The sequence below is a fragment of the Antechinus flavipes genome, chromosome 4 (genome assembly GCF_016432865.1).
Source record: "Antechinus flavipes isolate AdamAnt ecotype Samford, QLD, Australia chromosome 4, AdamAnt_v2, whole genome shotgun sequence".
Taxonomy (NCBI): domain Eukaryota; kingdom Metazoa; phylum Chordata; class Mammalia; order Dasyuromorphia; family Dasyuridae; genus Antechinus; species Antechinus flavipes.
Window position 1 is genome coordinate 52,364,171 of NC_067401.1, and position 12,752 is coordinate 52,376,922.

The 12,752-nt window shown below is 37.9% G+C and overlaps 1 protein-coding gene across 3 annotated transcripts in view; it reads left to right on the plus strand.

Moving 5' to 3' along the window:
- The first annotated feature begins 2,398 nt into the window (after positions 1–2,398).
- Positions 2,399–12,752, plus strand: part of TMIGD3 (transmembrane and immunoglobulin domain containing 3) — a 68,674-nt gene continuing 58,320 nt past the window's right edge. For 2 of the 3 annotated variants that reach the window (XM_051993036.1, XM_051993034.1), the window contains exons 1-2: positions 2,399–2,573; positions 12,013–12,150. The gene's annotated coding sequence lies outside the window, so the exon portion shown is untranslated. The remainder of the gene's footprint in view (positions 2,574–12,012; positions 12,151–12,752) is intronic. The other variant, XM_051993035.1, reaches the window with a different exon arrangement.

Consider the following 12,752-nt stretch of genomic DNA (forward strand, 5'->3'; position numbering starts at 1 on the left):
AAAAAAGTATCCATGTAGTTACACTATAGATTACATGAAGGAGTATAATGGGTAATGAAACTGGAAATGTAATCTGGAGCCGTGTTGTGAAGGGCTTTAAAAGTCAACAAGAGGAGTTTGTATTCTTTCTTAAGAGGCAGAATGAAGCTCCTTAATTAAAGGAACGACATGGTCATATCTGCGCTTTAGAAATATCAAGTCTCTTGACAAGAATTGTTGGGAAAACTGGAAAACAATCTGGAAGAAATTCAGCTTAGATCAGCAATGTGCATCATATTCAACAACAAAGTCAAAATAGGTGTGTAACCTGAACAACATTAAAAATGAAAAGAAAAACATCAGCTACCTCTCAGCTATGGATAGATGATGAAGGCAGAAAGACTGTTATAAGAGACAAAATTATATAAAAGTGAAAAACTTTAACACAAACACAAGTAATTCATCTAGAATAGGAAGGGAAGCAGTGAACAGGGAGGGAAAAAAATCTTTCAAGTATTTTTGATAAGGATTTTTCATCCAAAACATATAGACAACAAATGTGTATATGTGTTTGTGTGTGTGTATTATATATGTGTGTGTATATATATATATATATTTATACACACACATGCATTTTGTTCAGATAAGCATACATATAATACATACAGAACCACATGCATGCACATGTATATTCAGATATACCTACACATACAGGTGTGGTTACATATGCATATGTATACATATAACCAAAAGTCATTGTAGTCAAAGTATGTGAAAAAATAATTTTCAAAAGACTTGCAAACTATTAGCAAACATAAGAAAGAATGCTTCTAATCATTAATGATAAGAGAAATGCACATCAAAACAGCCATTTGTTCCATCCCATACAAAGCAAATTGGCAAAGATGACAAAATATAAGAATATTATGAATAGTCTATTCTAAAAAGCAATTGGGAATTATGTAATTAAAATGGTTAAAATATTCCTCTCTCTTAATGCAGAGATTCCACCACTAGGTATACCCCAAAGAGGCAATTGATACCCCCTTCAAAAAAAGGGTCATATGCACCAAAATATTTATAGGAGCACTTTTTGTGATGATAAAGAATTTATAATAGATAGATGCCCACTGATTTGAAAATGATTAAAAAATTGTGGTATATAAGTGTAATAGAATATTATTGAGCTATAAGAGGAATGTGAGGAATACTGAGAAGCATTCAAAGATTGATATGAACTAATATGAAACAAAGTAAGACAAACCAGGAAAATGTCAAAAATGGTGATATTGTAAATGGAAAGAACAAAGTACAAAATAATTTAATATAGATATTATAATAGATTATAATGTCTAAGCTTGGCCTGTAAAAAAGATATGGGAAGATACTTCCTAATTTCATTGCAGAATAGCCCACAGGTGTGGAACATTGACTAAAATGGAAAATTTTAAGGTAAATCATATCGTATCCCAACCCTGTCTCTCCTTGCCTCCTTGACCCTATTTGCTGAATGTCCCCATGCTGATAAAGTCTTCCCTCTGTTGATCATCCTATTTATCCTGTAATCCAGCATATTTTATTTGTACATTGTTATTTGCATGTTGTTTCCCCAAAAAAACCTTTTGAGCTCACTGGGAGCAATAATTGATTTTTCCTTATATTTATATCCCTACCACATAGCATCATGTTTGGCACATGGTAAGAATTTAAATAAATGTTTGTTGACTTACTCTTGATTAGTTTTATTAAATTATATTTCTCTTCTTTTAAAAAATTCTTTGTGTGTATATATGGGATTCTGTGTGTATATATGTATTAAGGGATGACTATCTGGAAGGCAGGGAGGGATAGAGGAGGAAATCCATGAGATATAAAAAATAAAAGACATCAATAAAATATATATTTGAGAACCAAATGGAAAAGCAAGAGTCCCTGCTCTCAAAAGCTAACATTCTTTTAGGGGGAACAATACATAAAGGAGGAATCTTCTGCAAATGAAAAAGCTCAATAGCCCTTTAGATGCAGCAGCAAAGGAGATGATGGTTTATCTTCTGTAAAGTCATTTCCATTGCAGGGAAAATCTGTTTCTGATTTTGAACTATTTGACCATGTCAAAGACTGTGGTCAAGAGAATTTTCCTTTCCTGCTCTTCAGGAGCAGTGGCCACTAACCAGATAGAGAATGGACTAAAGGCTTGACAGAAACTATTGCCAAGATCCATCTCTATAAGGAATAAGTCCTTGGATGATGGTTGTGAAGGACAGGGGTGGATAGCAGGGCTGGTGCTCTGGATAGGGTGTTGCTATTTATGGGGCTCTTGAATCCTGGGCCACCTCTACTAGCATCTGAAAGGAGATGATGGTCAGTGGTTTGACCCATCTGACTCATGGTACTTCCTGTATTTTCCTCAGGGTTCCTTGATGTTCCAGTTAGGCTGACTTGGCTGCCCTGCTGATGGCAGTTGGTTGGCAGTTGGTGGTGGTAGGGATGTTGGCTCCTTCTCCACGGGGGTTCCTCCCCTAAATAATGACTGTGGTGGCTGAACTGAAAGCAAGGACATCAGTTTGATGGAATATAGTGTCTAAGAACAACAAGTAAGCCAAGTGGTTGGACCATAGATTACTTGAAGGGGAGTAATGGGTAATAAGACTGGAAATAATTGATGGATCCATATTGTGAAGGCCTTTAAGTCAATCAGAAGAGTTTGTATTATATCTTAAAAGGAAGAATGGAGCTTCTTTAATCAAAAGAGTGATATGGTCAAATCTGTATTTTAAGAAAATAATTAGACAGCTGTGTGGAAGATGGATTGGAGAATAGAAGGGATTTGAGTCAGGGAGACCCATTATTGGAGAGATGGAGGTGAGAGCTGATGAGAATTTGGATTAGTTGAGAGAAGGGAAATAGATCCCAAAGATATTGTGGATCAATTAACAATCAAAAGCTTATTAGACACTTTGAACTAGGCACTATGTTCAACAAAAGTTGGCAACTGATTGAATATAAAGTTGGAGAAGGAAGAGTTGATGGATTCTGAGGCTGTAAACTTAGCTGATAAAGAATAGCGGTATCCTCTAAAGAAATATAGAAAGTTCAGGAAAGGGGAAGAGGTGCAGAGAAACGATGTTAAAATAAATTTTGACAGTGATTCTGAGGGTATAAACTTAGCTAATAAAAGACTAGTGGTACCCTCTAAAGAAATACAGAAAGTTGGGAAAAGGGGAAGAGTTGAAGAGAAAAATGTTAAATGTATATTGAGATTGAGATGAATATAGGATATCCAATTGCTTAGCTATAGGAGGCAGTTGGTGATAGGCAGCTGGAAATTACTATTTTTTTCCTTTTTATTGTACAAAGAGATCTGAAGGAGTGGGGGAAGGGTGAGGATGATGGAATGGGTAGGATGGAAGGTTCCATGACAGTTGGCAGAGGTGATCACCAATTGGTACACAGGATTGGGATCGAAGAAACTCTAGAAGGATCCTCTATTGGAGAAGGAAAGGAAGAAGGTGCCAGGTAGGAAAGTGAATGAAAGGAACAGCCTGAACAAGCTGTTGCTACTCTAAGCTTCCTGCCCATGGGCAAAACACACTGAGGAGAGGAGGAGCTTAAATTTATTTAAAAGAACATAACCATAATTTAGAGGTTTTTTAGTTCTTGCATTTATACCTCCTTATGGAACCGAGAAGAATCTAGGTCTAATTTTGGGAGCTTCTAGGAGATTTGTAGAGGATGGAGTTGTGTCAAGTGAAAGGAGAGATAAGTTTTTCTGGGAAATTAAAAGAAAATAAAGATTTGTGTGGGACAGCCTCAAAGCAATCTTGCAAGTTAGGGAGATTAATTGCTTTATTAAGTGCTATTATATGCTGTTCTTTATTAGTAATAGTTCCCATTTCAGAGGTTTGCAAAGTGTTTTCCTCACACCTAGTAGAGCAGGTATTATTCCCATTATGTGGGAATAATGGATAATAATATGAAGAAATTAAGAGTCCGAAAAAAGGACCTACCTACTGTCACCACATGAACAAGTGTCATAGACAGTGAAAAAGACTTCTATCCAGAGCTCTTTTTATGACATCACACTGTATCATGCCCAGGTCTATGCCTTCCTCCCAATCGAAACTAGTTGGAAATCCCTGCCTATGAGCAGTACTGTCTTATAATTCCTCTGATGGTGGTACAAGGTGTGTTGCTCAGTAAATACTTGTTCATAGATTGGGAAATGAGAGGGAAGCAGAGGAAAAAAAAATAGGAAAATTCAAATCTGCCCCTGGTTTTTGCTTCTTAACATATCAAAGAGACACGAAAGATTTATTGTTGCTTAATCTAGGTTGACCCTTAGTTATCATAGTGAAGGCAAGTATCTAGCACAGATTCTGAGAATTGGTACTGGGTTTAAGATCAGAGTTTGGGAGGAAAAATAAACCAACTATGCTGGAAAGAGATGCTGGGAGATATGATAGATCCTGGAGCTTAACTTCATGTGGAGACAATTCAGTTATTGATTGAGTGCCAATTGTATGCAAGGTACTATTTTAAGCACCAGGTTTAAAAAGGCAAAAATGAAAGTTTCTTTCCTTCAGCAGTCTTTTATTGAGAAGAACAACTTAGACACAGATAATCACGAACAAAATATATGGTTAAGTATTAAAGTAAGAATGGAGTGGGCAGCTAGATAGCACAGTGAATAGAGCATCAGTTCAGAGTATCTGAGTTCAAATCATAACACTTACTAGCAAGTCATTTAACCCCAATTGCCTCACAAAAAAAAAAAAATTAAGGGAGACCAGAACAATCACTTAATTGGAACAGGTAATTTCTGGCTTAGTAAAGTCCTTCTATCAAGCAGGTCAGTACATTCTTTACTACTTAGATCCAGAGAGCTATCCTATGTAGTTAGAGGGTCACACAATCAGTATTTGTCTGATGTGTACTTAATTCAGGTCTTCTAACTATAAGACTAGGTCTCTCCATTACATCATACTGTGTCTCTTATAGAAAATAAAGGCAAAATAACATTGGGGGCTGGGAGAAAAAGAAGCTGTTTTATGGATTAGTCATGTCTGACTTTTCATGACCCCATTTGGGTTTTTTTTTTTTTTTTGACATACTGATAGTAGTTTTGGCATTTCCTTCTCCCCCTCATTTTACAAATGTGGAAACTGAGGCTAACCAGGGTTAAATTATGTCTTGGGTCACACAGCTAGGAAGCATCTGAGGCTAGATTGAATTCATGAAGATGAGTTTTTCTGACTCCAGATCTAGCATTCTGTCCATTGTAACATTTAACTGCCCCTCAGTGAGAAAAGACTTCTGAAAATTGAGAGATCAAAAAAAGACCTTCAGACAAAAGCCCCACTAAGAAGCATCAGCCTAACCTGAATGGAGACATCTGATAATTGCTACCTGTATTTCTGAACTGAGGGAGCTGAGGGTAGGGTACTCCAGTCTGGGGTAGCAAGGGTTCAGAAATCTTCCTCTCTTGTCTCCTGGGTCACCTTGTGATCTTGCACAAATTAGTCCCTGAATCTCACACTGTTCTTGCCGTCTGTCCCTCAGTGAATTCAGATGAGCAAGAATAATGACAGTGGCCAGCTGCACAGGGGAGTGTCCAGCTAAATTAATGCTTGTTTATCTGGGATATGGCTTTGAAGATGAAAAGCCTTAAGTGTTATTTTCCACATTCAGGGAGTGGCACCCCAGAACAAGGCTACCGTCAAAGCTACCGTCAGAGGCTCTTAGAGACAGATGACCAGTGGACAGGGCTAAGATGGTAAATAAGGCTAAGAGAAGCAGGGAAGTGGAAGAAGAAGCTTTTCTAGATAGGCTTGAACTGGAGTTTGCAGCACACATTTTATCCTGAACCATGAAAGAGACAGAGGTGTGGTAGCAAGAGATACAGTGACTGTGTGTGTTTGGAGATACATGATTGTACCAGGCTGAAGAAACATTCCTAGAATCTGAAGTTCTGAAGTTGCCATTGGCTGTAACAATCAATTGATCAGTGAAAAAATAGTTCTTGTGTACCTACTGTGTGCAAGTATTCTATTGATAATGCTGGTTCACATCCTTGGCAAAGTACTTTGCATACATCATCTGATTTGAGTCTTTATAACAGTCCTTTGAGATATATGCTCTTAATAATCCCCAGTTTTTCTTCTTTTTTTGGACCACACAAGTGATTTCATCACGGGGAACTGTGTAGAGGATGCTCCCTCTACATTGTAATTTATATAATCTTAGGGTACTGTCTCAAACTTTGGGAGATAGCTAAAGACCTTTCTGCTTACAAAAGCCCAAGCAAATTTTGAACCCAGGTTTTCCTAATTCCATATCCAACCTCCCAAAATAAGGGTCTTCTAAAAAGGGGTTCTGAGGTCTTGGGATGATTGGGCATGATTCCCCAAGGGTTTGTGACTAACCAGTGGAAGGGTAGGAAGATGGGTCTCATCCCACCTCCTTATTCCTGATGGCTAATCAAAGCTATTTGATTACACAATCCCCCTTTTTGCTCAACCCTCTTACACTTTGTCTAGCCCCACCACTGGCCTCCTGTGGCTTGTGACAGGTGTGCTAGCATCTCGATGGCAGTTATAACCTAATCGAATCGAGGACCCTGAAGCAGCTGAGCAGGCAAAAGTCCCCATCCCCACCCCACTCTTCCCTTCCCCCAACTTGTCTCACCCTCTGCCCACCCCTATCTGCTCCCCAGACTACTTCCTGGCTTCAGCAGGTGCTAGTTTCTGGGATTTGGGGCAATGGCCAAGTGAGTAAGACCCCTTTTTCATTTTCAGTGGGTGAGTAATGAGTCACACAGGATGAATGAACTAGCTTAGATGTGTTGCAATCTGCATAGCAGATCTCAATATTATCTATTCAACTAAACTTAAACCTATTTCTCTTTGGAACTTCCCTATTACTGTCCAAGGCATTATCAACCTTTGCTTCCACTCTCCCCACACATTCAGATAGTTGTCAGATTTTATCATTTCTAGTGCATCATCTGTCAAATCCGTCCCCTTTTCTACTCATGTATCTCACACTCGAATTCAAGCCCTGATTCACCTCTCCCCTAGACTATTCAACGGTCTCACTTCATTTCTCCCTTTTCAGAGCCATCCTCCACACAGCTGCCAAAGTGATTTTCTTCACCATGTTACTATTACCCTTCTCAATAAATCCCAGAAGTTCCCCCTATTGACTTTCAGATCAACTATTTTATCTTTAAAAAAATTTTTTGTCTGTGGAAGCTTTATAATGTACACAGTAAAACTTGAGTTGTTGTTCAGTCATTACTGACTCTGTGAGATTGTGGATCAAGACATAGCCAACACTATCCATGATGGCAAAGATACTGGAATGTTTATCATTTCCTTCTCTAGTGGAGTTAGGCAAACAAAGGTAATCAGTCTCCCCAGGTCATAGTATCTGAAGTCAAATTTGAATTCCTGATTACAGACCCAGTACTTTATCCCTCATCCATCTAGAGGTGTACGTGTGTGTGTGTGTATGTGTGTGACACATACATATATACACATATATACATATATCCATATAGAATTTTTTTTTTTTTATTTATAACATTCATGATTTTAAAAAAGTTTAGAGATCACTGGGCTAGATGACTTTGCTTCCCAAATATCAACATTTAGCATTTATATAGTATTTTAAGATTTCTGAAGTGTTTAAGAAATATCTTATTTTATCTTCAGAATAACCTTGAGAGATAGAGGGTTTTAGATAGAAATTAGTGATTTGTCCAGATTTACATAGCTGGCAAATGTCTTAAGGCTGAATTTGAACTCAGGTTCTCCTGACTTCAGGTCCAGACCATGTATCTCTTAGGTCTCTTCAGCTGCTGTCTCGAAAAAGAGTTCAAATTCCATATTGCTCTATTTAATATGGGGTACAGAAGTGGAGTGCTTTTTGTGATCTTCTGCATTTTTTCTAGATGGCTCAGTAGAGCACATCTGACTCTATGACCTCATTTGGGGTTTTCATGGCAAAGATACTGAAGTGGTTTGCCATTTTCTTCTCCAGTTCATTTTATAGATGAGGAAATGACTTATTCAGGATCACTCAGCTAGGAAGTACCTGAGCCAGATTTAGATTTTTCTGACTTCAGGCCCTGCATTTTATCCACTGTTGCCACCTAATAACTTGACTCAGACCCTAATAACTATGTGATCACAGGCAAGTCATTACTTGTCTCAGGGAATCAATTTCCTCATCTGTAAGATGGGGATAATATTATTTGCTCTACCAGCAGCATTGTGAAGAAAGATCTTAGTTCTATAAAGTGATATCATTTCATGAGTAAAAGCTCATGGGTGAAAAAAAAAATGAATAGGATATAATGGGCAAGACAGTAAAAAGCCCAGCTTAAGGAGAAGAGTCTTTATTGGGAAATAACAGCAAAGAAAATGGGATAGGACAGGGAAAATGAGAGAGGGTTCTGAAAAATACAGAGGAATTGAGATGGGATGCACTAGGAATTAATGAGAGATTATAGGTTTTGAAGCAGAAAAAAATCACATGATAAAAGCAGAGCTTAAGAAGATTAGTCTGGTAATAGTGTATAGGATAGATCTGAGAATAGAGATAGTGGAGGCATGGAGAATCAAGAGACAGGAAATGTCCCTGTATTTGGTGAGAAGCTCATTCATATATAACAAATAATTTCTTTTTTAAAAACTTATATTTATATTTATTTTGTTAAGTACTTCCCAGTTATATTACACAGATTATTAACATTCATTTAAAAAATATTGAGTTCTAAATTCTCTCTCCTGCCTTTTCTGCTCCTTGAAAAGGTAAGTAATATATTAATTATATAAATGAAGACATGCAAAACATATTTATGTATTAGCCATATTGCAAAAGAAAATACACACAAGAAAGCAAAGTAAAAAAAAAAAAAAGGCTTCAATTTGTACTCAGAATTCATCAGGTACATCAAGAATGTCATTTCTCTGGGAGATGGACAGCATTTTTCATCATGGGTCTTTTGGAATTGCCTAGATCATTGTCATAATCAGTAGCTAAGTCTTTCACAGTTATCATCCTCACAATATTGTTGCCATTGTATACAATGTGCTCCTGGTTCTGTTTACTTCACTTTGCAGCAGTTCATATAAATCTTCTAGATTTTTCTGAAACCAATCTGTTCATCATTTCTTATAGCATCGCATTTTCTCACAACCACATAGCACAATTTATTCAGTAATTCCCCAATTGATGGCATGTCCTTGATTTCCAATTCTTTGCAACCACAAAAAGGAGTTGCTATATAACTTTATACAAATGCATCACTTCCCCCTTTTTTTAAATCTCTTTAGGATACATACCTAGTGATGTCAGCAAATATTTCCCAAAGACTTATTTTGGGCAAGTTGAGGAAGAGCCACATAATGCTTGTAGGGCTGATCTTGCAATCAGGAAGATGTAGCTTAATTTAAATACTGTCTCTGATCCAAATTAAGTATATGATCCGAGGCAAGTCATTCAGTCTTTCAGAGGTTCTCACAGGATATACCTGTAAGGTATCAATGACAGAGTAATTATGGATCTGTATTAATGGAGAGAGTTGCATACCATGAGTTCCAAACAATGATGGTTTGTGGTATAAACTGAGGAAGAAAAGGTTTTTAATCCCCAAATGATAGAGAAACAAGAGAAGGTGGGAGCTTAAAAGTCTGGAAATGCCTTTGATCCAATAGTGCCTCTATTGGGTCTGTATTCCAAAGAAATCATAAAAGCGGGAAAAGAACCCACATGTGCAAAAAAAGTTTGTAGTTGCTCTTTTTCTGTTGGCAAGGAAATGGAAGTTGAGTGGATGCCCATTGATCTGGACAAGTCATGGTATAGAAATGTAATAGAATATTATTGTTCTAAAGAAATGATGATTAGGATGATTTCAGAAAAGCCTGGAAAGACTTAAATGAACTGATGCTGAGTGAAGTGAGCAGAACCAGGAGAACATTGCACACAGTAACAGCAAGACTGTGTGATGATCTTAGATTCCTCAGCAATTCAGTGATACAAGACAATTCCAATAAACTTTGGATGGAAAATGCCATCCACATCCAGAGAGAGAATATGGAGACTAAATGCAGATTGAAGCACACTGTTTTCACCTTTTTTTTCTTTCTCATGGTTTTCCCCTTTTGTTCTGACTGTTCTCTTCCAGCATGACTCATATAGAAATATGTTAAATTAAAATTAAGTTAAAATTAAAAATGTTAAATGAATGTACATGTCTAACCTAAATAAAATTTAAAAATTTTTTTAAAAGTCTTGGAAGTCGCATCAGGAAACAAGGACAAGGGGCAGAGGCAAAGATGAGGCACCTGTGAGAGAAGACAGCAGCAGGGCATTTGGAGCTAGCTGTTAGGGAGAGAGAAGGCAGAGGGATGAAAGAAGAAAAAGATAAAGACATTGAGAGACAGTGACAGAGAGAAAGAGATGACACAGAGACAGAGGTACAGAGACAGAGGTACAGAGACAGAGACAGAAACAGGCCACTGCAAGGTAGGCAGAATGTCCAAAAGAAATTAGCAGCAAACATAAGCAAGGAGATACATTTATCCAGCTTTCTATCATTGATGTGCTAATTCTATGGCTCATAGGACGGAGCAGAATCAAGCAGATTGTCAGTGTCAGAACAATGGTATTCCTAGATTGGCGAGGGGGGGGGTGTAATATTTTAGAGGAATGTTTGGAGGTTTACAAGAGCTTTACATATGGGGAAAGAGGAAGACTCATGGCTAGGTGGCTTGCATTCAGAGTGTTGGAGTCAGAGAAAGATTAGAATTCAAATCCTATCTCCATCTAACTGTAGGATCCTGGGCAAGTCACTTCCATACTCTTCCCCCTCCCTGTAAATCAGGAACACCTGTATTTCACAGGTTGTAGGGAGGCTCGAGGGAGATAACGTTTTGTAAGTCATCATGCATTCTAGCTATAAATGGTGGTTATCATTATTGTGTGATGCTATTACTGTGTGACAAAAAAGAAGCTAGAACTCAAATGTCTGTGTTCAGATTCTGGGTCCCAACTTCCTTCCCTGTGACCATCAGGTAGTTTTAACTTAACTCAGTTTGACAAATTAAATTAGGGCCATGACTTGCTGGGTGCTGGATATATGAAGATCAAACCTCTCCCTTCCCCCCCCCCCCCATCCCTAAGGGGTTTACATTCAGTTGGAGGGGAGAGGGATAGGAAAACATTGGGAGAAAGGTAAATTGCAAAGTATGTTATGACAGAAGCAAAGGAGAGATCTAGGTAAGTGTCCTTGGAAAAGATGAGAAAAGGAGACAAGTCTGGCAGTACTAACACCTCTCGGGGGAAATGGCTCAGAGGATCATAGGGTAATTAATTAGCAAGTATTGATTAAGGGACTGTTGTGGCCAGACTCTGGAGACCCAACAAGTGAAATAATCTCTCAAGGGGTTTGCATATATCTGGTGTTAGAAGAGACCTTAAAGGTTACTGGTCTGACTTTTCTCATTGTAGAATTGAGGGAACCTGAGGCCCAAATTGGGGAGGTGATTTTTTCTTAAGAACACCAGAGAACAGGGATTATCTTTGCTTCCTTTTCTAGCCAGAGTACTTAGATATTTCCTGTCACACAGTAGGTAGTTTACAAATATCTATTGACTGACAGGGTACACAGTCATTTTTTCCTAGGACATCTCAGACTGAGTGTACTTTGATGACTTTTAGAAAGAAAAAAAAAAAAAAACCTTTCTCTTTCACAAGAAGTCAATTCTTTTCCCTGGAAATCTTTCAAGGCCCAGAACATTTCCATTTGGGCAGATAAATTATCTCTATGCGTCGTATCTATAGATATCTTTGTCTTTATATCCAAAGACTTGTTATCTCTATCTCTGTATCTCTACACATGTCTATATAAAAACCACTTGGTTTTTTATAAAACTGCAATGAGAAGATTCCCAGACGCCCTTGATTTCTATTCTACCTTCATATTTCAAATGGAAATTTTGTGTTTCTTTGTGCTTTTTTTTTATTCAGCAGAAAGGAGCTGAGCTAGTGGAAGGATCAAGCCCCACACAGCGCTACAGCTGACCAATAATATTACCCCTGGCCAAGTTGCATCTGTGAGCAGCCTGCTTCCAAGGTTGGTAGTAGTACAAGGAGCAGAAACCAAAGGTAATTTTCTTTTCTTTTTTAAAAATTTTTTTAGTAAGGCTTTTTATTTTCAAAACATATGCATGGATAATTGTCAACACTGACCCTTGCAAAACCTTGTTCCAATTTTCCCCTCCCTTCCCTTCATCCCCTCCCCAAACAGCAAGTAATCCAATATATGTTAAACATGTGCAATTCTTCTATACATATTTCCACATTTATCATACTGCACAAGAAATACCAGATCAAAAAGGGGAAAAAAAAACAAGAAAACAAACTGAAAGCAAACAACAAAAAAGTGAAAATACTATGTTGTGATCCACACTCAGTTCTCACAGTCCTCTCTCTGAGTGCAAATGACTCTCTTCATCATAAGACCATTGAAACTGGCCGGCATCATTTCCTTAAGTGATTTTCTTTAAGATGATGTGGGAGTCAGTGCTGGTTGTATGGATGGATCTTCTGGGAGCCTAGAGAGTTTCTTTGAAGGATGAGGAAGGACGACTTCCAACCAGGTAGAAATAATACCTGCCTTCATTCATTGCCTTTTAGTCACACCACCCACTGCAGACAGTCTAAGTCAAAGGCAAGCTGGAATGATGGGTGGGCAAAGTGGGGAACAG